The following is a 24,132-nucleotide window of genomic DNA, read 5'->3' on the forward strand; positions in this document are numbered from 1 at the left end:
CCTATTGCAGTTTGTTTTTTAACAGTTGTGAAATTTAAAGATTTATTTTAAAAATTTGTGACGCTCTTGTGTTGTGATATTTTTGGTGTTGTCAGGAAAGTGAGCAGTTTTGTGAAAATTTTAGCTCAAAACAGAGATACTTTAATTTCATTATTTTATCAAAATTTTATTAATTTCTGGAAAATGTAAGACCGCAATTCCAACGGCGAAAGTCCATATTACCTTTCTGAAGCATATTCGAATCATTTTATATGACTTCCTAAGAGATACATCGACAGTTTTCGGGTCGTTTTTTCGGGTTTTGTGGTAGGAAAAAGTGCCAATGCCTCTTAATGGTTTTACTTTTAAAAAAATTGATTCAGAGAAATCATCGAAAAACGAATATTTTCCCGCCTAAAATTAGGTTACAAAATTGTAAAGGGTCCATATAAGGCAGCTCTCTAGCTACGACGCACGGATTGTGAAAAAAAAACGCACGGATTGTCAACAATAACATCCATCAGTAAAAATACTTCTCACATAACGAACACACAATGAAAATTTCAAGGAACACTGGGTGATTTTTGGCCTCAAAATGTTGTTGACAACCCGCGTGCAGTTGCTAAAGGGTTGCCTTGGTATATCGCTTTTAACTTAATCTCGGATTATCTAAATAAAATTATTTTCGCCAAAACATATCCTAATCGACAGATCGACATTCCCAAGTTTAAGGCACTTTGTAACAATTAAAAAATGTGTCGAATTTAGGTTTATTGTAAAATTGTGTATACCGGCCGGTTTTTTAAAGTTAGCCACTGTAGAAATTAATTTCTATTGTCCGGTGTTTTACTTTGAAAAAATAGGATAATGTACTTTTATCACATACGCGGAGATATTTCATACATCAAATGTCTCTGTATATAAACTCTAAATCGTACCTTAATAGTAGGCGAACTGGCGGCTAGGGAGCTAAATTTTTGTTATATCTTCTAGGGACTTTCATTTTACTCTGAGTTTCCCTTACTTAAAGTCGGAGCATTATAATTTGATCGATTCTACTCATATATAAGGAAGAAGAGAGTGTGTGTACATGTGCTTGTTTAAAACTAATCTAGTGAGCAATAGAATTGAAAACTCCAAGTGCCGAAAATCAGATTGTATTGAAATTGTTTTGCGACATGCATTATAGTTACGGTAAGTATTCTTGCAATGTCATCAGTACTATTTCGTGTTTTCGCTTATGTTATTTATTTATCGTATGGACTTAGATAACAAGAAAGAATGATTTTAAACAATTTAGCAGACACTGTAGAATTTAGTATTTTAGCTTAACATTGACCACTTAGAAGACAGTTAATGAATTCCCTCATTCGCAGTCCGGGATGCCCTTTCGGGGTTCAGCAACTGGTCACAGGTAAACATTAGCCATCACAGATCCGGTCAAAATTCGCTTTAGTCTTCACATCAACTTCGACCCATTGAAATTTCAATCTGCGTCTCACAATCCGGGATGTCCTTTCGGAGTTCAGCAATTGGGCGCAAGTGATTTTCCGTTCCTTATCAATCGAAGTTCAGTGCAGATATTTTGTGTGTCCGGTTCGACATTGCCAATGATATTGATGTTGTCATACAGCACCACAATGACGTTGCGTGTTGGTAAGATTTCCTGTTAAATCTACCGGGATGCCTTTACGTTTCGGGGTCCGGTAACCAAGTGATGTCTATTGACTGAACATTTATTTCATGTTCAACGGTGGGCTCATTGAGCTGACATCAACCATCCGTGTTTGCAGTATCTTATCAGTTCATTCGTTTGTTGATCACTTTTGAGGTTATGTTGAACCTCACAGCTCTTCCGTATTAATTTAATCGATGTAACTGGTCGTAATCCCAAAACCTCCATGTAATTCCAGCAGTAACAACGTTAATGCACGTTTTGACGACACAGTTTACAAATCAAACATTTAATTTACTAAGTTATTCACATTTTTCTACGGAGACAAACTATTTTCCTGACAACCAAACAGTGTTGCCAGTGTGTGTTCGCTTATGTGATAAAATACTATATGCACCTACTGCAATACACTCTCATTACCCTTCTGTACATAACACACACACTCGCTACGCTCGTTCGTGTTATGCTCGTTAAATTGCAGCAGGTACATAATATATATTTTACACTCGTGTCACGAAGAATTTCCGAGGCTTGCCGAGACTGATAGTGACAAGTGTGTACTCTATTTTATCACATAAGCGAAAACGAGACAACAACACAGACCTGAAGTGTAATTTTTGAATTCAACTTCTAGTGAAGTAATTTTGACATCCGAACACCGCGTGTATAAAATAAATCTACCTTTAAATGGATTTCATTATTTTATCGAAATATTTCCTCGCCATCTCAATAACTGGTCGGACAGCATGATACATAAAAGGACAAGTGGGGCTAGTCGAAATTGACTTTTACTGATGCATTTCACGTATTCCATCAACCACAGTACTATACTGGAGGACTTAAGTTACAACAAAACCTCAGTAAACATCAGAATTGATCACAGTTATCGCATGTCGCCATAGTTATGTGTTATGACAAAGCAGCTCTCTAGCAGTCGCATACACCTTCTTTATAAAATTAGTAGGATTGTTTCCGCTTCCAAATTTCAAGCGTTTGCTAGAGAGCTGCTTTCGTTATGGTTGTTTATACCTTAGAAACGTTCAACAACTTGTCAATTATTAAAAAATGAAATCAAAGTTCATATATTTTCCTAACTTGTGGTGAAATATCGCTTAATTCCCACGTCATTTAGAAAAAACCATGTTCCTAACTTAAGCTAAAATGCTTTTTTTAAGCAAATTCGATTCCAGCATGCGTTAGGAAAAAAACTACTGTCTAATTGCACGATAGCATAACCGATTATTAATCCACATATTTTTGCAATACACTGCTTTACCGGTCGAATAACAACAACAACAACAAAAATGTTTTCATGTTTGTATTGTCTATATCCCAACAGGTGGTTGCAAATAATACCCATAGAAAATGTCAACATTTCAACGATTTAAATGTATCAAAAACTTTTAGCCAAAAATTCCTTTCCCCTTTACTTTAGTTATTGGGCATGAGCATAAAGTGTGTGTGTGTCTGTGAGTTCGAATGGAACAGGCAACAACGCAAACAAAAATCTCATCAAGTGTATATACCTTGAGAATGTATGGCAACTAAAATTGAAACGGCAAAACCATTTTTTGTGTAATGCAGAATGTATATGACTTTATTAGTTTGCAACTTTCGTACATAATAATGTAGTGTACAAAAAGAAAACTACAAAATTCAGTAATACTTGCTTACATCATGTGAAATGTAAAAACCGTACCGACCTTCGCGACCTTTTTTCTTTGATTGCAAGCGAAAACAGTGGAATGAACATTCCCAAGTATAGAAAAAAAAGGAAAATTCGAAACATTATACCGACTCAACGATATCATTCATTCTACCACATGTAAATATTCATTCTGCGACGATAAGTAAGGAATGAATATTGCCAAATGATATCAGATTGTATATTATAGTCATATAAATTCCGACTTTTCACGACCTCTTTCATGCCGTTTCGCATATTCTGTTTTCATTCTCCTTTCTCTCGGGAGGGGGGGGGGGTAACAGAACCCAATGCAACGAAAATTCATTGCGTGCTCGTATACGCCTTCGACCGTTTCATAATGTCGAACGGTTCAGTCTACAAATAGATGGGTTTCAGTTCGGACGGATTGTTATCACGTCGCTGTTTATCAAACATCGGGGAAAACGTAATAATAAAAAAAGCAAGAAACGTGAAAAAGCTTTCATTTTTAAGATAGATAACTAACAACGGAAGCAGGTCAGTTATTAAACGTAAATTGTGTTATGTGGCGGTGGCGTATTGGATTGTATTTTGTTTAACGTCCACGAATTATAGACGGGAAAAATATTAAATTTTCCGTTTAATGTGGAAAATAACGTGTTCTTTTCACATTTAATTTCTGTTTGTTGTTGTTGCTTTCGCTTAAAAAATATTTATATATGCTAAATACTAACTCGTGATGATGGCATAGTGATCGTTTTTCGATGCATAAATATGTATGTACACTGTACAGATAACAACAACGGTAACCAAATTGAATATTAATTTCTTTTATTGATTTCTGTTAAAACTGTGCATATCATAGAATTTTAATCGCAATTTCGCTAATGTGATTTAACTGATGCAGAAATGCAACTGTAAAATAATAATAATAAAAAAGTAAAATATTTGAACGGCGTTTGCTGTTCTGTACTGTACTGCCGATTCAATCAGAGTGCGAACTAATAAATATATTTGCAACATGGACATTTTTGGCATGAATTTGATGTGAAATTTACGTAGAAAATTAAATTTCCCGTGATTTGTTCACACCGACCGACGAGGAATTTTGTTGTTTTTTCCAAATTTTTTTGCGGTTGTTTTTAAAAGGAAAATTAAGTTTTATTCTTTCGTGCAATTTTGGAATTTTGTTTTTGTTCAATTCCGTTCGTCGCCAATGCTGAAATTGTTTATATGGGAAGCGTTCGGCAAAATTGTGCGTGAATAATTGAATTTTTGATTGAGATTAAGTTAAATTGGAAAAGTTTTCCATTGTGTGGTGTTTGTTTTACATACACACACCAGTGTGATATGAAAATAAAAGGAAAAAGAGGATGGAAAATAAACTGAAAAGTTGTTTAATATGATTGAAGACTCGATTGAGGATGTGATGTGTATGGCAAAACAGAACTTTTAAGAATAAATGATGTGTTTGGGTTTATTATTGATCCACTGAAGGTGAACAACTTACCATTTTCTGTACATATACATATATAGAGAGAGAGGCGGTTCAATACAAAAGTTTTTATAACTGTGGAAAATAAAGCAAGCGAAAAAAAAATCGGTTTTTACTGGTGCGTATACTAAAAGTAAATGAAAACGAAATAGAATGTGAGATTATATATAAAAGTATACACAAAAAAAGTGGGAACATTCGACGAAAGTTTTTTTTTCGTTTCTTTTTTTTACTTTAAGTTGAACGTGATTTTGAAAGAGTTCCATCAAACGAAAGTAAATAAAAAAGTTTTGTCTGTTCAGCAGCACAGATAATTTTCGTGTCTGCAGTACCATTTTGTAAAGGATTAAAGTAATTTGAAGGTGAATATATGGCAATTTATTTTACGAAAATACTTTTTATTTATGTTTTTGGTAATTTTAACTTTAAGGTTTTCAGCTTTTTGTTTATCTCTTATTCAGGAAAACGATGTAGCTCAGTGTAAGGTTTTCAGATTCTACTATGTCTTAGTCATTACCATTCATTTAATAATCTTTTCTGTATCAACAATACCAAAAATACCGTTTTTTTTTTGGAGATGCTATTTCAGTTAATATTTGTGAAGATGTTTCAGAAAGGAGAAGCGGGAATTCAGAGCTCTTAACTGTGAAAGTTAAAATATGATTCCATCATAACTGCACCACTGAAAGTACCAAAATTCAAAAAAAAAAATCCGCCAAAAAACAAAAATTGCACCATCTGTAACCAAGAAAAGACATCCATTTCTGCCATTGGTGACGAAAGTAAATTGGAATGCAATCTCGGTGTATTCAATTTCTGTATGTTCTTTGTTGCCTTAATTAGTTCTTGATTCAACTTTTCGACTGTAATTCGGAAATTGTCGAAACCAACCAGTCGAATTGTATAAAATGTGAAAATTCTTTGATCATGTGTTTGTTTCTACGAATGCGTCGAAACCTTAGGGTAATCATACCATTTGAATATTTAGTCTTTTACTTGCTACCCGTGTTATGGTCTAAGAATATACTTTCTTTTGGCCATAACCACATAGGGAACAAGAACACTTATTTGAGAGTTAGAAACGTGATGATTTCACCACGCGTGACTTGATTTCACCACGCGTGGTTCAGCTTCGTTCCAGATTCACGTGCCGTTGAATCTACAAGATAAAAAGCCACCAAAAGTTGACAGTATTTATTCTGTCCTTATACAGAATTTTGTTGACAGTATCTCGTTCTAAGTTCCGAATTATTGATTGAAGAAACCAGTGTAGATTCAAGTCGTTGCGTTCTTAACCAGAACGTTTTTCCAAAGTGGATCACAATGGTTGCCCAAAACTCATGGATTAACATATTAGAAACCCACCACCAACTAACAAGATGGCGAAGGCAAGGGTGCCCGAGCACCGCATGACATTTCAGTCAATCAATAATCATTCAATATTCCGAAGGTACAAAACTTTATTTTACCTGGAAAACACACCAAATACACTAAAACAAATAAACAGAGCATAATTGCTCTTCCCTTTCCCATGGATCGCGTGAAGCGAAAGTGGAAATAAAATGCTGTTTCGACCTCCGGATACAGTGGCGGTCAGAGGTTAGCGTGGTCTAACCATCTTCAGTCGTTTCCACTGGTCCGTTACACGAGACAGCAGTAAATTTTCTGATTGAACTAGTAATTTGAAAATTTAAAATAAAAGTTCTGCCACCTTTCGATGGAAATCTCGAACCTTAGTGAGAAGCAACTATTAAAATGTACCCACAAAACGTAGCACAATAATTTGAATATTTCACGGGTAGCAAGTAAAAAACGAAATATTCAAATTTGGTAGTTGCGAGCTGGATTGACATTCAAAATTGCATAGCCACTATGAGCAAATCAACACCAGGCAAATAATAATTATCTGTTATCTGATAACCGATAGCTCAGGGTTAACATTGCAATTCGAAAGTTTGGCAGATAACTACCAAGGCTATAATTGACTACCAAGCGTAAATTCGAAAAATTGCCCTCATTTTCGGCCCCGAAGCATGAAAAATTATTTTTCAAGATTTTACTTTTTGTAAATCAGAAATCTCCAAATTTCGATAAACGTTTGAAAACCAACTTTACAATATCATATTCTGTGCCACATCAATTTATGTCACATTTAAACATAAAAAGCCAGACAGCCAAAGAATATAGACGATCGATGAGACGAAAAAGAAAATATGACAAATCGGTAAAGTAGTTTCGTTCCAAATAAAACAGAAACTTCAGTAAATTTTCAACTCGCAAAAATCCACTATCGACTTTGCGAATATATATATATTACGAATTGCTAAAAGTTCGTTTTTGTAAATCACCTGAATATCTTTGACTTGCAATATCCCGCTATATTGTTTGTGATGGGGAGTGGAATAGGTTTTTAAAAAAACTGTGGCTTACAATAATACTCTCGGTATTTATTGGATTCCATAATGTTGCATTTCGATAGCGTAAATAACTGTATCTGGAATGCAGGTCATGATCGTTTGTAATTCTAATTACACTAGGTAATGCTTTGCAATTAAATGTATGGCTGCTATGACAATTTTTTTAAATTCGCTATTAGAATAAGGTCCTAAAAAACCCGTAAAATTATTTGAAAATTCCTGAAATGAAATTTTTTTTTTTTTTTTTTTAATTTTTAAAGAATTTAATTCCAAATATTATGCTATGGTGATGAACGCGAAATTTTCTACAAACTAATATAAGCTTCACGCCCGAGAGAAATAAATTGACGCAAAAAACATGTCGTTTTTCGTTCTTTTTTCTCCACTTTTTGTAGGTTCTATTCGCATGCTAAGCACATTATTATTGTTCGAAATATTATAGCATCGTAGTATGCAATAGAAATGAAACAGATCGAAGTGTGCAAGACTGTGTGAAAATCTGATTAAACATAAACGTTGAAAGGGCAAGACGCCCGAATTATTGTGTTTTTTCTCGAAAGCAATTGAGCCTAGTTAATCCGGAATTTCAACGCCAACAAAATTCCGAACAACAATTATTATTATTCATATCCAGTGAGGATGAAATTTATGTACCTAGAAACTATCTAACTTAGATGGCTTAGCTCACGATCCACACTCTTGTGAAATATGCAGCAGTTTCTAAAATGTTTACTTTAACGGTTTGGATGTTATGTACCGAGCCGAACACGTGAGGCAACCAGTACGTCGAATTTACATAACAGGCTACATTTATTATAAATCAGTATACAGTCGGTATATTCGACATTACGGTTGTCACCTACTAAAATTTCGTTTTCAACGACCGACCACCTTAAAGCAAAATACAGAACTGCTCCTGTAAACGGCTGCAGCTCGGATACCGCACCTATGTTATACGCCGTTTACTTTAGCATTGCTGTAATATACTATGAAAGAAATGCAAAATAATTATTTTGTATGTCGAGTTCAATGTTTCAACACTTCTACAGTGTTTACAGCAAAAATAATGTTTCAAAGTATTCTTCGTACAAAAAGCCGTGAAAATTTAGTTTTGAATGTCTCACTCATCAACAACAATCCGAACATACTTTCTTCAATTGAAACACATTTCAAGTTTCTAGGCTACCATACTTTTATAGGGATTGCACAATTATACTACATTCTGCACTACACACTTTTCTAAAATAATGCCACTACATGTGCGCTGGAAATAAATATCCAAACAATGTGCACTCTTTTGTACATATTATAATACCTATTTATGCCATATACATTATACTCAACGAAAATGTTTGAGATTTTCTATAAAAGATCTATTGCGAGGTTTCGTTTACATAATGGTTGGGGTTGCGAATGGCAAAGCATTTAGACTCTTAATATATTCGTATTATACAAGGAAGAATATCTTTTTTAATAGTTTTTCGCCCATGCCGCTAATTCACATCAGCAGAACAATGGCAACGACAAACTTTATGATTATATCATTAAAATGGAACGTAATAGCTCTATAAATTCAGTAAAATGAAACCGAAACCTTTGCGTTCCTTGGCTTCCAATTTTTTTTTTATTGATAGGAAAGTATATATGAATGATGTCAATTCCGAAAGCCAATAAATATAGATCAGCCTTACGTCGACAAGTAATAAAACAAAAAACAAAAAACTTTGCATTTTTTGTTTAACTTCTAGCTTTCCGAAAAATTTAATACCTTTTACATTTTTAAATCCGTCGTCATTCCAAAAATATATTATACTACCAGTCAACATCCCACAAGCACATGCCATCTTATGTTCCAATGATATAATATTCAACGTTTTGCTTTAAAAAAAATATATATTTAATATACTCAAGCACGAAAAAAAATGTAATAAAAACTGATGAATTTCGGCAAGAAAATATCAATGCGCAATCATTGATCCGAAACAGTCTGTAGATTATAATTTATACAATAATACAGACTAAAGCTGCAAAGGGAGCACATTATGCTTATATTCTTAGAGTGTATGAAAGCTCACTGGATATCGTTTACGATTGCTAGCGTCAGACAACATGAGGAATAATGTTAAAATAAGAAGAAGAAGAAGAAGTATAAAAAACGGGATGTATACACATTCGAATATGGATTGAATCTGTCATAATAATGGGAGCATAACATTTTCTTTTTGTACATGTTTGAAAATTTACATGAACAAATATGGAGTTATATTCGAGACATTTTTAGCATTTCCTTTTTCATCTGCCAATGAGAGTTTCACGAGTTTTCTGAAACAAGAAAATAAAGATGGATTCCGAAAAATTTTGAGGCCACACAGGGTTTTTTTTTTGAAAGGTATTAACGAATGTAAATCATCAGAACTACTTCCGGTCTCCTAACAAAATGGCTACCGGCGGCCATATTGAATTTTTATGAAATTTAAATATCTTTCGAAAAATGATACATATAAAGTTTCTGTTAACAGAGAAGTAATTTGTTATGTGTGTGGGGTGTTTCAGGCATTCCATATATCACGCATATGGACATGGTGATAGAAAAAGTTTCAAATTTGGATTCCTTCGTAAATTTTTGTTTTATTTGAGAGGTACTTCGTACGGGCTTTCGTAATTGCGCTATGTGCGATTTTTAAGATGAATATGAAAACTTTCATTAAAATTGCACGTGCCGCACTTGGACTAGGTGGGAAGCATTATGGTAACGGGCACACACGAGTTATAGCTGTATTAGGGTTGCGGACGTATTAGGGCTTCGGAAAATTTAAAATGACGGACGAATTAGGGCTACGGATACACTAGGGCCACGTACGTAATAGCTTTACGGGTCGTACGGAGCTCAGTCGCAGAAAACGCTCCTACTGTTCTGACTGCTTGTTTTATACAGATTTTTACAGATTGAGGAGATGAGGAATGTAAATTAATTTTTTATATAAATTCATTTTTAGAATATCCGGTTCGAATTCTGGCCTATGCAAGATTTTTATTTATAAACGTTTAGTCTTCTTTGAAAGGAATAGGTCCTACGACCGAAAACATCGGTTCCAGTATTTAATAAGGCTTACCACAGGTCAGGTCAGGTTGACCTGAAATAGAAATTGACTTTGACCTGACCTGACCTGAAATAACCCGAAATGACCTGATGACCTGAAATTGTATTTCCGAAAAAATTAAAATCTTTGATTAAAGTCGTCAAAAAATTTATCGTTTAACTCGTAATTTCTTGTCCTTTCAAAAAAGAAATCGGTTGAACGCTGACGAGGTGTTCAATCGAGCCAGAAACCATTCAATTTACCAACTAGCCAACAGATTAGAGTTAAGTGATTAGAATGCAAGTTCTTAAATGTACTCTGATAGTGGACTTTAAAACTATAAGTTGGCATATAGGTGGGTCCTGAGCCCACGAATTAATGCTCTGAATCAGTAATTTCGGTTCAAAGCTATGTTTAAGCTCCGATTCAACATCCGGAAAACATCCAGAAACGTCGCACAATCAAGTATAGACACTTTCAATATTTTTATTAGCATCAACGAGTGTCTTTCACGAGTCATTAAACCTTTACAGGTTAGCGGATGAGAGCTTTCAGTCCTAGAAGTTACTTATTGACCCCATAAAAAATGTAAAATGTTCGAAGCGTAGCTAATGATCTTAGTGACAATTGTACGACTTTCCTTACTTTTGGATTTTTTTACAAAGAAACCACAAGCGCCCGCTCTAAGACAACAAAACCCTATTAGTAGGACTTATCAGGAATCAATTGTTTTTTCGATTTTATATTAACAAAACTAATTTAGAAAAGACTTGAAAAATATCAGGTCAACCTGATAATATTCAGGTCAAGTTATCAGGTGAAATTCAGGTCATTTCAGGTCATGATTTTAATTGACCTGACATGAAATTTTCAGGTTGACCTGACCCGATAGTAAGCCTTAGTATATAAAGATCGTAAAGATTTGATTTTTTTTAAGTTTGACCGAATTATAATTGGCAGAAAATTAATGGAATTTGATGTCCGTTTCCACGTACTAAAAAAGGTACTTGTCGAAATATCATAAGAACAATGGAATAGTTATTTGCATCACTTGGATTAAAACCACGAAATTACAGTATACGTGTGAATTCGTATACAGAGAGAATAATTTTTGCATATGAATCATACATACGTTGGAACACACAAATAGTTCCCTTCCTCACTTATTTATATCAAATTTAGAAGGAGCTCAACTTAAGTTTTTACACTTTTTCATTCGTTTCGTTCGTTCTACTCGTTTCACATGTAAATGCACCACCAAGAGCATCAACGCAGTTTACATTTCGTCAGTGACTCTTTGATGTTTCTGTTCTGGTCAACATATGAAACTGGATGACGTCAAACACATAATCAGTTTAATTGCGATCCCATAAGGTTTTGTCCCATTTTCGAGGAACTATCCTCTTCCTATCTTCAGTGCGATATTGAAAACTCTACGAATACAAATTAAAATCATTGGAAATTCCATCTAAAAATGAGAAATTCGTTCGAAAAAGATTATTATCCCATAACTTAAAATCGGAAAGTTTTATTATTGAACCGCAAGAAAAACTTGTTTGTCGCTTATCTTCGTAAAATGATTGTCGTTTCCCGTTTCATTTGTAAATAATCGGTAATTTATCGAAAATGAAGGCTGGCCATCCCTAACTAAAAGAGTTGATGTTTCTTTCAAGTGTTTGAACTTGTAACTTACTATACAGGAGAGGGATTACAGCGTCCGCTCTATTTTCTCCATTCAACAGATGTGTTGACAATGGCTTTGTCGCCGCGACATCTTTCAGTGAAAGAGTGAATCGTTCTCTATCAGTAGAGTTTTGATTGAATAGAGAAAAGAGAGCTGACGCCGTAATCCCTCTCCAGATGTACTACTAACGTTACTTCATAATTCTACAAGTCTATTGAAAGACTCAAAAGAAAAAGAAGAAGAAGAGGAAAAAGAAAAAGTTAAAATAAACATCCATCGTAAAAGATTTCTATCATTTCGCGACAAAGGATTTGTATGTTCACTATTTCTACGGCAAGAACTGTGTATGTACAATGCATTCATACAATAGATGACAACCAATGAATAGTGCTTGATATGATGCAAGTGTAATATATTTTCAATTTTTTTGTCTTCTTTAAGAATGAAATAAAATTCAATTTTCTTTGAAATAAACTTACGTTGAGTATTTGAAACATTTATATTCAAAAACATGGATTGAACGTTAAGTTGTAGAGTCTTTATGATCATCAAAAAATCATCAAAATGACACTTTTTTTTTGAAATTTCTCCTTACACCGCTCATTTTTTCCCAGGATGGCTGCATAATTATCGCCAGTAATACTGAGAACAATTGAGAACCGTTTTTGCATAAATTCTGTGAAAAATGTGGTTTTTCTCGTACCATTTTTTACACACTAGAAGGTCAACGAATCTGTAACCCGGTGAAACTTTACGTCGAGTCTAAATTCGTTTGAAAGCTCTTGAAATTCCCTTTAAAATGAGCTACGACACGACTATATTGCTTCCCAGTCACAGATTTCACCAAGCTTTAAATCCAGAAAAATTCTCAAAAAGTCATGGTCGGGAGCACTTCTTGTAATTTTTCATCGGTGAGTCATTTTTTTTATTTGAAAGTATGTCAAATTGAAGCCACGGTCTCTACGAGTAATTATCATATACACTTAACAAATTTTTTTCCACACAGTCGCCAGAACTGTTCTCACTATAGCTTTGGGACCAAAAGTCGGTTTTCAGAGGTTCGCATGGGACTTCGAACTTCAATTTTTTTTTTGTATTTTCGTGATCAGGGGACCATTCTGCATCGAACCTACCCGTAGGCCTTAAAAAACAAAATACAGTTACACTCGACAGATGGCATGATGGCGCTGATGCTAATCGGCACCCAAAAATTACATGGTTATCCAGACATGTTTGAAAATGACAGCGTCACCATGCCATCTCTCGAGTGTAACTCTATGAATTAAGCTCTAACAAGGTCAACATAAAAAATAATGAAAATTTATTTAAAAACAAATTAAGGTAAAACAGACCAATAGTTTAAGAAATTTGTTTATGTATTGTCCGTTGACAAGTGGATCGCCACAGGTTTCTGGTGAGTTTTGATATTTGTTTTTTACACGTTGCCACACGTTATTGACAATTTCAAGATATTTCAATTTTGAGGTTACGCTGATCGATTGGTGAGAAAGGACTTCACCTAGCACAAATTGAAGACCTTGGACATAGTTTGGGCAACATAAAGAAACTTAATTTCAAACCCCACCGAAATCCCGTGCTACCATCTACATTAAAAACACATACGAGCGAGCGAGCTAACATTAATATGTAATGCTAAAGTTATATACTTAAAATCAAAAGTTGAAATTGCTCTGATACAACAAATGAATCTTAAGCTCATAGTAGAATTCTTCGAGCCAACTTTCTAAGAATCAATGGTGAGGCCTTTTACGAATTTTGCAACTACTTTTACAACTTCTTCAGGCGGATGTATTATCATTCAGGACGATATTGTGCTCCAGAAAACGATAATATCGCCCAGACAATATTTTAAAAGTTAACATTTTAGACGATGTTATTTCGACCGATAATATCGTGCCTGAAGATAGTGACCGTGTAGAAATGACCGCCACCAGCCAAAATAACAATTCGCCAATAAATGTGCGAGACGAAGCTCGTTTACGACAAATATATCTTCTTAAAATATGGATTGGTTACAGATGATTTATTCTCGTTTGTTATAAACTACCTTATACCTTTGTGTTCTCTCGCATCGATAGCAATATTCCACTTTTTGATTTGCTGTGGAATAAAATCCATCTCGAATGCCATACAAATAATGCCCACACCTACTCTTTTGTAACTCACATTTTCGAACAGTCATACTCCATTATTCGATTTCCACCACTAAATAAATTACCTGGCAGGTTTAACATTAACATTTTCCGACACCTTCGAGAGAAATATTAATACGAAATTAGTCGACTTTTCAAGAATAAATTTAGGACACAAAAGAAATTCGATCTTGATTGGTCTACAAATCCGTCCGTGTAGAAAACTCGATAACTCAAATGCTCTTCAACCTTTTTCGTAAGTAGATTTATGGTTAGACGTATTAAGTTTTAAATATAAAATACAATCTGCAAAACAATAAGTTGTATTCTATTCGAAAATGTAACCCATAAAAAAAATTTATCCGGACGAAGGTTTATGGGGATGATGCTATAAACGTTCTTTAATCCCTTAAGTGTCCCGTTGTTGTTGTATCTTTTTCTTTCTCTCATATTATTTATTTATTCTGCAGATGTTTAACAGCAAAAAGCTGAAATGTATATTCTTAAATTCTTGTAAAATTTTGAAAATACTGTAAACTAATATGCCGGGTGGTCTTTTCTAGGCAAAAAAGAACATAAAACGGACATACGCTTTTGAAAGCTCTTAATACAATTGTGATTTTTAACTGTATGTTGTAGAAATAGCTATTTTGAAGTGGTATGCGCAATTTGCAGTCCAAGTTATCTACAACATAAGTTTCATGTACAAGAAAATAATTATCCGATTGAGTTCATTAACAAACGAATTGAAAGAATGAGATTAAAATTCACAGCACCAAACAAAATCAAAATCTCAACAAAAATCTCTTCGAGAAAAGTGTGACGCAGTCTTTGAAGTACAATTTCTAAAATGAATGATATCGCTAGAGTTGACGCTTTCAGCTTCGTTACGCAAAAATTAAATTTTACACAAGCTGGTTTAGTTTTATCTCATCATCTGCCAAATAATTTTTACCAAAAAAAAAATTTGACCGGAAACAACAAAAATTTTACCAAAAAAAGTCTGCGTTGAACATTTGACGAAATTTGAAAATTTAACGAAAATCGAAAATTTTACGAAACTCGAAAATTTGACGAAAATCGAAAATTTGACGAAAATCGAAAAATTGACGAAATTCGAAAATTTGTCGAAAATAGAAAATTTGACGAAAATCGAAAAGTTGATGACATTTACATGGGAAATTAGAAAAATTTGTCTACTTTCGGGGTATGTTGGGCAGCTGAAATAATTTGGTCATTTTCAGGGTATGTTGGGCAGCTGGAAAAATTTGGTCACTTTCGAGGTATGTTGGGTAGCTGGAAAAATTTGGTCACTTTCGGTGTATCTTGGACAGCTGTCAAAATTTGCTCACTTTCAGGGTATAGGTTGGGCAGCCGTCAAAATGTGGTCACTTTTGGGGTTTATATAATGGCCATTGGTATAGTTAGTACATATACCTATACATAGTTAGTATATAGCTATATTGACATACGTAGTTTATAACTATATTGACGTATATTAAAATTATGGGTGAGAGTACCTAATGTAATCTCGATTTTTTCTTGATCGTGAACAATTCAAATCCAATTTCTTCAATTGACGTATATATATAGGAAACGATGAAGTTCTCATTGAATAAAAACGCCAACCGATTCCATAAAATGAACAATTATTTATTTGATTCACAGTGATGTGAAATACAAGTGTTGTCCTTTCTACGTTTCGCCTACGACAATTACATTTAACCTCGTTGTTTGAGAGAACGATGAGCATCATCGTTCGACATCTAATTGACATACTCGCCCTACCGATTATACGGTAACTCGTTCCCACATATATATGTAGTATATAGCTATATAGCTATATTTAGTTAGTATATAGCTATATGGACCTATATACAGTTACTACATAGCTATATGAACCTGTATAAGTATATAGTTAGTATATAGCTATATGGTTATATATTGTTAGCATATAGCTATATGGACCTATATATAGTTCGTATATAGCTATATGGTTAGTTAATAGCTATATGCACGTATATATAGTCAGTATGAAGCTATATGGACAATTTTTTTCGTGACAATTTTTTTCATCAACAATTTTTTTAAACTAAAATCCAGTGCCGCTTTTTGCCTTTCGGGCGCCACGGGCACTTCGAAGAATGCGCCAAAGTTTTACTCATTTTTCTTCAGTTATCAATTAATTTTTTTACAAAGAAATGAATTTTTTACAAAGAAATGAATTTTTTTACAAAGAAATGAATTTTTTACAAAGAAATGAATTTTTTTCGCCACTAGAAGAAGACGGCACAAACATAATTGGATTGAACTATCTTTTCATATTTTATAGCCAATCATAAGGAGCAATCTTCGCTGTGATCCACAAATTAACTATATGCTAGATTGGCTCCCATGGTCACTGTTAAATGTTCGGATTGATGTAGTCGACTCCGATATAAGTCGAAAGTTCGTAAATCAAAATTATCATCGTTAATTTTACTTGTTGAGTAAGTTAGTACCTCTGCCCAAAAGTGTTTGTTTTGGCGATTTGGATTATGTGTACCACGACCCTGTACATAATTTCCAAATCGTCAAAACACACCTTTTAGGCATATGTGTATAATCTACTAATATTTATTTTGTGCTATCAAAGGTTGCGAGCGGAGTGAGCGAAATTTTTTTAATTTAGCGTTGAAAAGCGGGTGATGGCACACGTGATTTAAAGACTTCTATGAACGAGAAGTTTTCTCCATCCAGCTCATTTTTAACACCATCGTTTGGTGTTAAAATGTGTTAAGATTACATCCCCACAAACATTTTAACACCAAACGATGGTCGTACTTTTTCTAAAAAAGATTTGAGTTCAAAATTATCATCATAATAATTATAGTTTTGCCCCCAAAAGAAGGCAAAAATTTAGCCATGTAGATTGATCCTAACCAATGTTTTCAAAGGACTAAACTAGGAATTTTTGGACCTAAGAAACATGTCCGAAACGATTGATTGGTAATATTTAATCTAACGCCTCGTTGAAGTTATCTTTTGGGCTTCACAGTACATTAAGTCATTGTAAAAATATTCACTTTATAATACCACGGCTGTAGCACAATGTGAGAATAGTCACAGTATTATAAAGTGTACCAATAGTCTCTACTCATTATTAATATTATAAAGATTCGATGCGCCAAAGGTAATTTTTCATGCTCTTTTAAGGAAAATGTGGATTTACAGCCAGGTATTAATCCTGCTTCATCATACAGTAGATTTCTTTTTTAAAGTTTTTGGTCTTAAAATTATCCAGTACAAAGGTCATCATTAGATTTGTTTGGCATCTACATTTAGCAAAACATAACTCACATTAAATATTTCAATTGATGATTGTGTTAACATAGTCTTATGAAAACTATTCGTTGATACCAGCGTACTAGAATGAAAAAACTTTTTTTTTCTCGAATCGGGCGCCAAACTTATTTGGGCGCCACGGGCATTTGCCCATTCTGCCCATATGGAAAAGGCGGCACTGCTAAAATCTTTTTGGACCGGAAGCAGGGTAAAAACCCACTTTCAGACCTAGCTTCTAAAACGACTGATATCCCGGCAAAAACTCTTACAGAGCAAAGTTGGACGCAACCTACAGTCTATATGTGTGATAACTTCTAAAACAAGTGATATCGCTAAAGGTGATGCTGTCAGCGTCGTTACGCAAAATTGAATTTCACAGCCAATTAATTGAAATTAGCTGACCTAGTTTTCCAAACCATTCGACAATCAATTTTTTCAGAAAAAATTTGAACCAACAGAATTTTGACTGAAAAATTTTCAACAAAAAATTTAACAAAAAATTCTGCGTCGCAAAGTGGCAGATGCTAACGGAAAACCTACGAGAACTTTAATCTGCCACATGCGACGCAGAATTTTTTTGGTAAATTTTTTGTTGCAAAATTTTCAGTCACAGTTCTGTTGGTTCAAATTTTTTCCTTGGGCGAGAATGACTAGAAACCACCGACCAAGACTAAATACTTTTTATGCGAAGGTCCGAAGGTCAAATTTGCGTACAAAGGGATGAAATCACAAGAAAAATGGTTAAATTACGTCCCTATAGCAAATAAATGTATAGTATTAAATATATGATTCGGATTAAAGTGTAATACGTACATGTACAATTTCATCCGACTTTATTTACCTTATGCTAAAATTTTGTTTGAATTTTTGTTCATTTCATTATACAGATACAGATGCCTTTGATGTTGTCCTCCTCTATGTGAAATATACATAATTAATCAGCAAAAGTGAACAAAATTATTAAATTTTTCAGCGTGCAAATAAAATTTTGTTTGTGATATACAGTAATTTATGTTTATCACGCAAGGACTTCTAATTGAATTTTTTTTTCTGAAACTAATTTACATCTGCAAATAAAATCGGGAACAATAATGTCGTTCCACAATAGGGATGGGAGACGTTCAAAATTATCGATAATATCAATCGAAAGAAATTATCGATAATCGATTAATCATATCGTTATCGATAATTATCAAAATATCGATATTTTGATATTTATATGAAAATTCATGATAATATACCGATATATCGGAATATATCGATAAAAATCGGATTTTCGGACCGAAATATCGATACATCGATCTCTTGATAATTATCAAAATATCAATAATTATCGATTATCGATATTTTTTTGATAATTTTCGATGGTTTCCACTCAACAAAAACTACTCCGTGTGAGAGTCGTGAGAGAGCTATCTGGCAAGTAAACAGATAAGTAATTAAGATGGCGCACTGGTCGCATGTTGACAAACGTTGGTAATTCTGCTAACTTTACCAATACTTTTTACAATTGGAAAACAAATAAGCAAAATTTTGATGTATGATAGAATATGAAAACGCTGAAAATAACTTTCGACATCCAAATATAATACAAAATTTTTTAGGAGAGATCCTAATTTCATTTTCCGCTAGTTTTGTACAATGTTGAATAGAATGGGTGTACTTACTTGTTTTAGTCATAATACCTACAGAAAATGGACAAATTTCACTAGCGATTCAAACTAGTGAACCCAGCCATGTGAAAACATTGAAATGTTTGAATCCATTATATTGACTGGCAACAGTTTTTAACAAAGTTAAAATGTTTACTGCACTTCCCTCCGAAATTTCATTATTTTCTTTAGCAATATCATGCATTAGACTAATCTACGTTGACCTTTTCCTGAGTACGGTCTCAAAGTCATTATGTAGCCCCGTATCGAAACAGTTCGGCAAGTACTGCGATTCCATGTCTACTCTGTGTGGTATAGTTATCACTCAAGTTATGTTGAAATTCAATGAAATTTAATGTTATATAATTTGCAATTAATTCTAATTTTTTATGCATTATCTATGAAAAGAGCATCAGCTGCAACGACACTATCTTTTGTCCGACGACGACCTGCGTAGTGCAAAATCATAAAAACTGTCTTTCTTCGAAATGCCATGAAAAGGCATTTTATATTTAACATTGTTTTATTGTGCTTTTACCTCGCTAAGGTACACCCAATTATTTTATTATTTTTTTCCACTTTTCTCTCAGCATCAGCAACATCATTTAAATAAAGTGTGACAGTGAATTAAATTTGTTTCAATTTCTGAACATCTTTCCTTTTGAAAAAAAAAATCGGTGATTGTGATACCTACTGGTATTCATGATGTTGATGATGATGATGCAAAACATAAATGTGTTATTTTATACCGAGGAGAAACATTTGAAAAAGTTTTTTTTTTTATTCATGCTTTGTGTGTTATTTTCAACTTTGTTATAACCGCTATTGCACTACCATAGAACTTGTAGCTTTGACATCCACCCGTAAAACGTGTACTCTTAGAGAGAAAAGAAAAAGTGCAACTAGTCGTAAATTAATAGAAACACTCCCTATCTCTGGAAAATTAATTCGACTGAAGGGATCGCGGCATAAATTTCAACCAAACCGAAATTGTTTACGGTGAGCTAACCAGAGTGAAACATTTAACTCCAATTCATGGTTAAAGCACCGTTTGTCAGTTGCGGATTAACCTATGAGAAATTCAGTACCATGCTCATGGTGCTGGAAAAATTTAGCGCTGGTGAAAACTCGTACACCATAAAAATTTCATAAACTGCTCTCTAAAATGCGTGCAATAAAACGCTAGAACAAAACAAAAATTGGCGCTAAATTTTTAAAAATTGCCGCTGAAGTTGTATTTGCCAGTGACGCTGAAAATCTTATCCGCCCCTTCCGTTTGTGATGATCTCATTAAGAAATATCCCCATTTCACTTACTAAATCTAACAATAATAAAATTCATGGTTGAACGTATACACATTCAATTTAAATAAATAAAAAAAATTATCGATTATCTAATAAATTGAACACGCCGCACAACCGGAAGTCTTTAATTTTTCTTTCACCTCTATTTTCTGGTTGAATTGACATATCATTTACGTTGAAAAAGTACACGATGTAATGGATGTATTATTGTGGCGTTTTTTTTTGTATATTGAAAGTGATATTTGGTAAAATATTGCTTGACATATTGATTGATTGATTAATTACATTAGGGGTAACTCGACCATTGATTTATTTAACGTTATGACGCATTGATGGAATTGAATCACACAATTTTGATTTTTATGTACACATAATACAATCCAGCCATTAAATTAATGAAATCACTTACTGCATTAGATTCAATTAGAATTCGAATTCTCATTTTTATTTCCCCTTTTTTGTTGACTATAATTAATTAGAATGGAGAAGGTTGTTAGAAGTGCGATTCTATTGGAAATTTCTATTGTATCTCGTTGTGAGTAATCTCTTTGGCAAATATATATTAAATTGCTTACTCAAGAAAATAAAAATATTCGTTTACGAAGACAGAAAGAAGCAAGAGGACGAAGAAGAAAAAAAAATCGATGTAAGAAACAAAAGTTAAAATGGGAAAGAAATGTTATACGACATGATGTTATTTCATGAAAATAAAAGTAAAATCCTTTTATGACACGGTATCACCAGGGTTTCCATTCTCATGTTAAATCATTTATTAAAGAAAATATATATAAAAATGTGTGTGATGTATACATCCGTGTTGTGCACGAAAAGCGAAAGTAAAACGGTGAGGTTGACACCACCGACGAGCAAAGAAAAGCATATTTCTGATGTGGATATTATTTATTGCTACACATTTATCAAGATTTTCAATGAAGATGTTTTCGTCGTCCTGCATGAATTTACATATTTTTAAAAATATGAAGAAGAAGAGAGGCAAAAAAAACAAACGAAAGCATCAAATTTATTCCTATTTTGTCACAAAAATATCGAGCAGCACAACGTTAGGCACACAGCATCATTCAACGGTTGTTTTTTTTGCTACTTTCCAAAATGGAAATCGTTAGAGAAATCTGGTTAGTACACACCAGGAAACTATAGGAAAAATAGGTGGTCATAAAGATTGGATTTTTGTTAAACTTGATGCAGTGCCGTAACCATGTTTAAGGGCAAAAAACAATATTGTGGCCTTTGATATTACAGGCGCTTCTTTTTATAAGTATTTGTTTATCGAGGGAAGAAAAGAAGGAAATTCGAACTAGATCGGAACGAGTTGGTATTTCGAATTTTCTTCTAGAAGTAAACAAATCGTTTGTCATATAGGTGAGGTGTTATTAAATGTTTTTTATTTAAAAGTCGAAATGCAATTTACAACTTTTTTTTCCATCGTTGAACAAATAACTATTTTGCAAAACAGAAAATTTGTTGTGCCCCAGACCAATGTCCCTAATATCCACGTGAAGAAGTGGACGTGATATGTGGGCATGTGGCCAATGACTAAAATTTTCAATTCATATTACTGTTCGCAAGCAGTATCACTCCGTGGTCGCTATTATCACACCAAGGTTGTTCAATTAAAATTTTATGTGTTTAATATTGATACGACACGAACATTGTATAAAATATGGTATCCATTCATGGTTACTTTTATTGACTGTGAATAAATCGAAATTGTGATAACTGATGTTCGTACATCATATCCCTTAGATAATTTTAATACATCTACAGCGACCACGTATTGGACCCATCTAATCTATGCAGACAGAATAAGGTAATGATGAAATGATCCGTTGCTATACCGAAAATTCAAATATAATGTGAATAGTACGTGTTTTTTCCAAACGCTATATCACCATTCCGTAGCAAATCTCCGTAGCAGAATCGAATTTCGAAAATATTTGGTCAGGGAACTCATTAAAATGAATTTATATATGTCTAAAGTTTCACTGGCTTCGCACTGTATCAATATACGGCATAGACGTCATTTCACATAGAATTGATTCAACTTGCTTTCATTGTCTGGGTCCATTTTTACAGGTAAATTCGATGAATTTCTGAAAGCATTGTCAAATACCTAGCAAGACACCATGTCACATACCGGTCATAAATGAACAATATCCATCGTGGTTTTCGATTAAATTTAATTAACCATCAATTCTAGTCTCCCTATCGTGGCTATCGTTGTCTTTGTCGTTCTTAAAAATTGAGAGTGTCTTGCGTTGATGTCTTCATTGAATGAATTTTTAAGTAAAGATATTCAATGCACATTGGTAGTACACGTATAATTCCGACGTGACGACAAAAATGATATGACCATGAAGTGTACGTTCGCATTTTGACTACTTAGTGTCATAATTCGAAGCATCGTGATGGACAGAGTTCATCTTATGCTTCAAATAATGAACAGATTCATCGATTATAAAACAGCTGTTTTCGTAGTGGGTGCAAAGGAAATGTACAACAATCCCTTAAGAGCTCTCACCACTTGGCAATTTTCTAGCCTACATTTGTGCGCAAAAATATTCCTTTTTTGATGATTTCTCTAAACCAAAATTTTTTTTTGAAAAAGTAAAACCATTAAAGCATGCAAAAATGTGTTACTTTTAAAAATTGTTTCACTTGGAGAAACCTTTGCAAGTGTATAAATTTATTTGTTTTGCAAAGGTTTCTCCAAGTGGGTTAAGTTATCGACCACAAACCAATTTTTCCCTTAAAAGTAACACATTTTTGCATGCTTTAATGGTTTTACTTTTTCAAAAAAAGATTTTGGTTCAGAGAAATCATCAAAAAAGGAATATTTTTGCGCACAAATGTACGCTAGAAAATTGCCAAGGGGTGAGCGCTCTTAACGCCTTTTTTCTGTTTTTAAATTCACTCAGAAATGTTCTCAGAAACCTTTTTTCCCCTATTTCGCCGGCCATTCACACACAATACCCTGAGAAAACTGTTCTTTTGCCATGGAGTACTCAAAAACATATAAGTATTCCCAACAAGTAAAACAAACTTTTTCCGACATCTGGATTGTGAGTATTTTGTAATGTCACTTTTAAAAGAAATTTTCTTCCTTTTTTTGTGTGAAAAAAAATGAATGTTGGTATACGGTTCAGCTTCGTTTACAAACTGTTCTTTCAACTTGTAAACCATATAAAACGGAAAAGCGGATTTTTGATGTCTTTACAAATGAACATCAAAGCCAAAAACAAAAAATAAAACAGAGAGAAAGCGAGAAAAATATGAAATATACGCAATAATTATATATATTATACGAATGATGTTCAAAGCTAATCTTTACAATGGAAATTTAAATGCGGTCATGCACCATAAAATTTTAAGACCATTAACGTTTATTCGACTGGATAAATATTAATTTAGTAGAAATAATATGAAAATTTTTAGGGAAGAATATTGTTTGGGGGGTGCTGTTATGAAAAATATATAAACATTGCCAAAAATGGTGCAAATTAAGTTTGAATTAGATTAATGATAAACAAAAATATTAAAATTCGACTCTTGTTTTTATGGAATGGTGGCAATATACATGTTCGTATATTTTACATTTTTCAATTTTGAACAATTTCAAAAAAGCAATTCACAAGCATACTATTTCTTCCCTAATATTTCCTTGATTGAAAATCAGGGTCGCACT

This window comes from Bradysia coprophila (genome assembly GCF_014529535.1).
Source record: "Bradysia coprophila strain Holo2 chromosome X unlocalized genomic scaffold, BU_Bcop_v1 contig_117, whole genome shotgun sequence".
Taxonomy (NCBI): Eukaryota; Metazoa; Arthropoda; class Insecta; order Diptera; family Sciaridae; genus Bradysia; species Bradysia coprophila.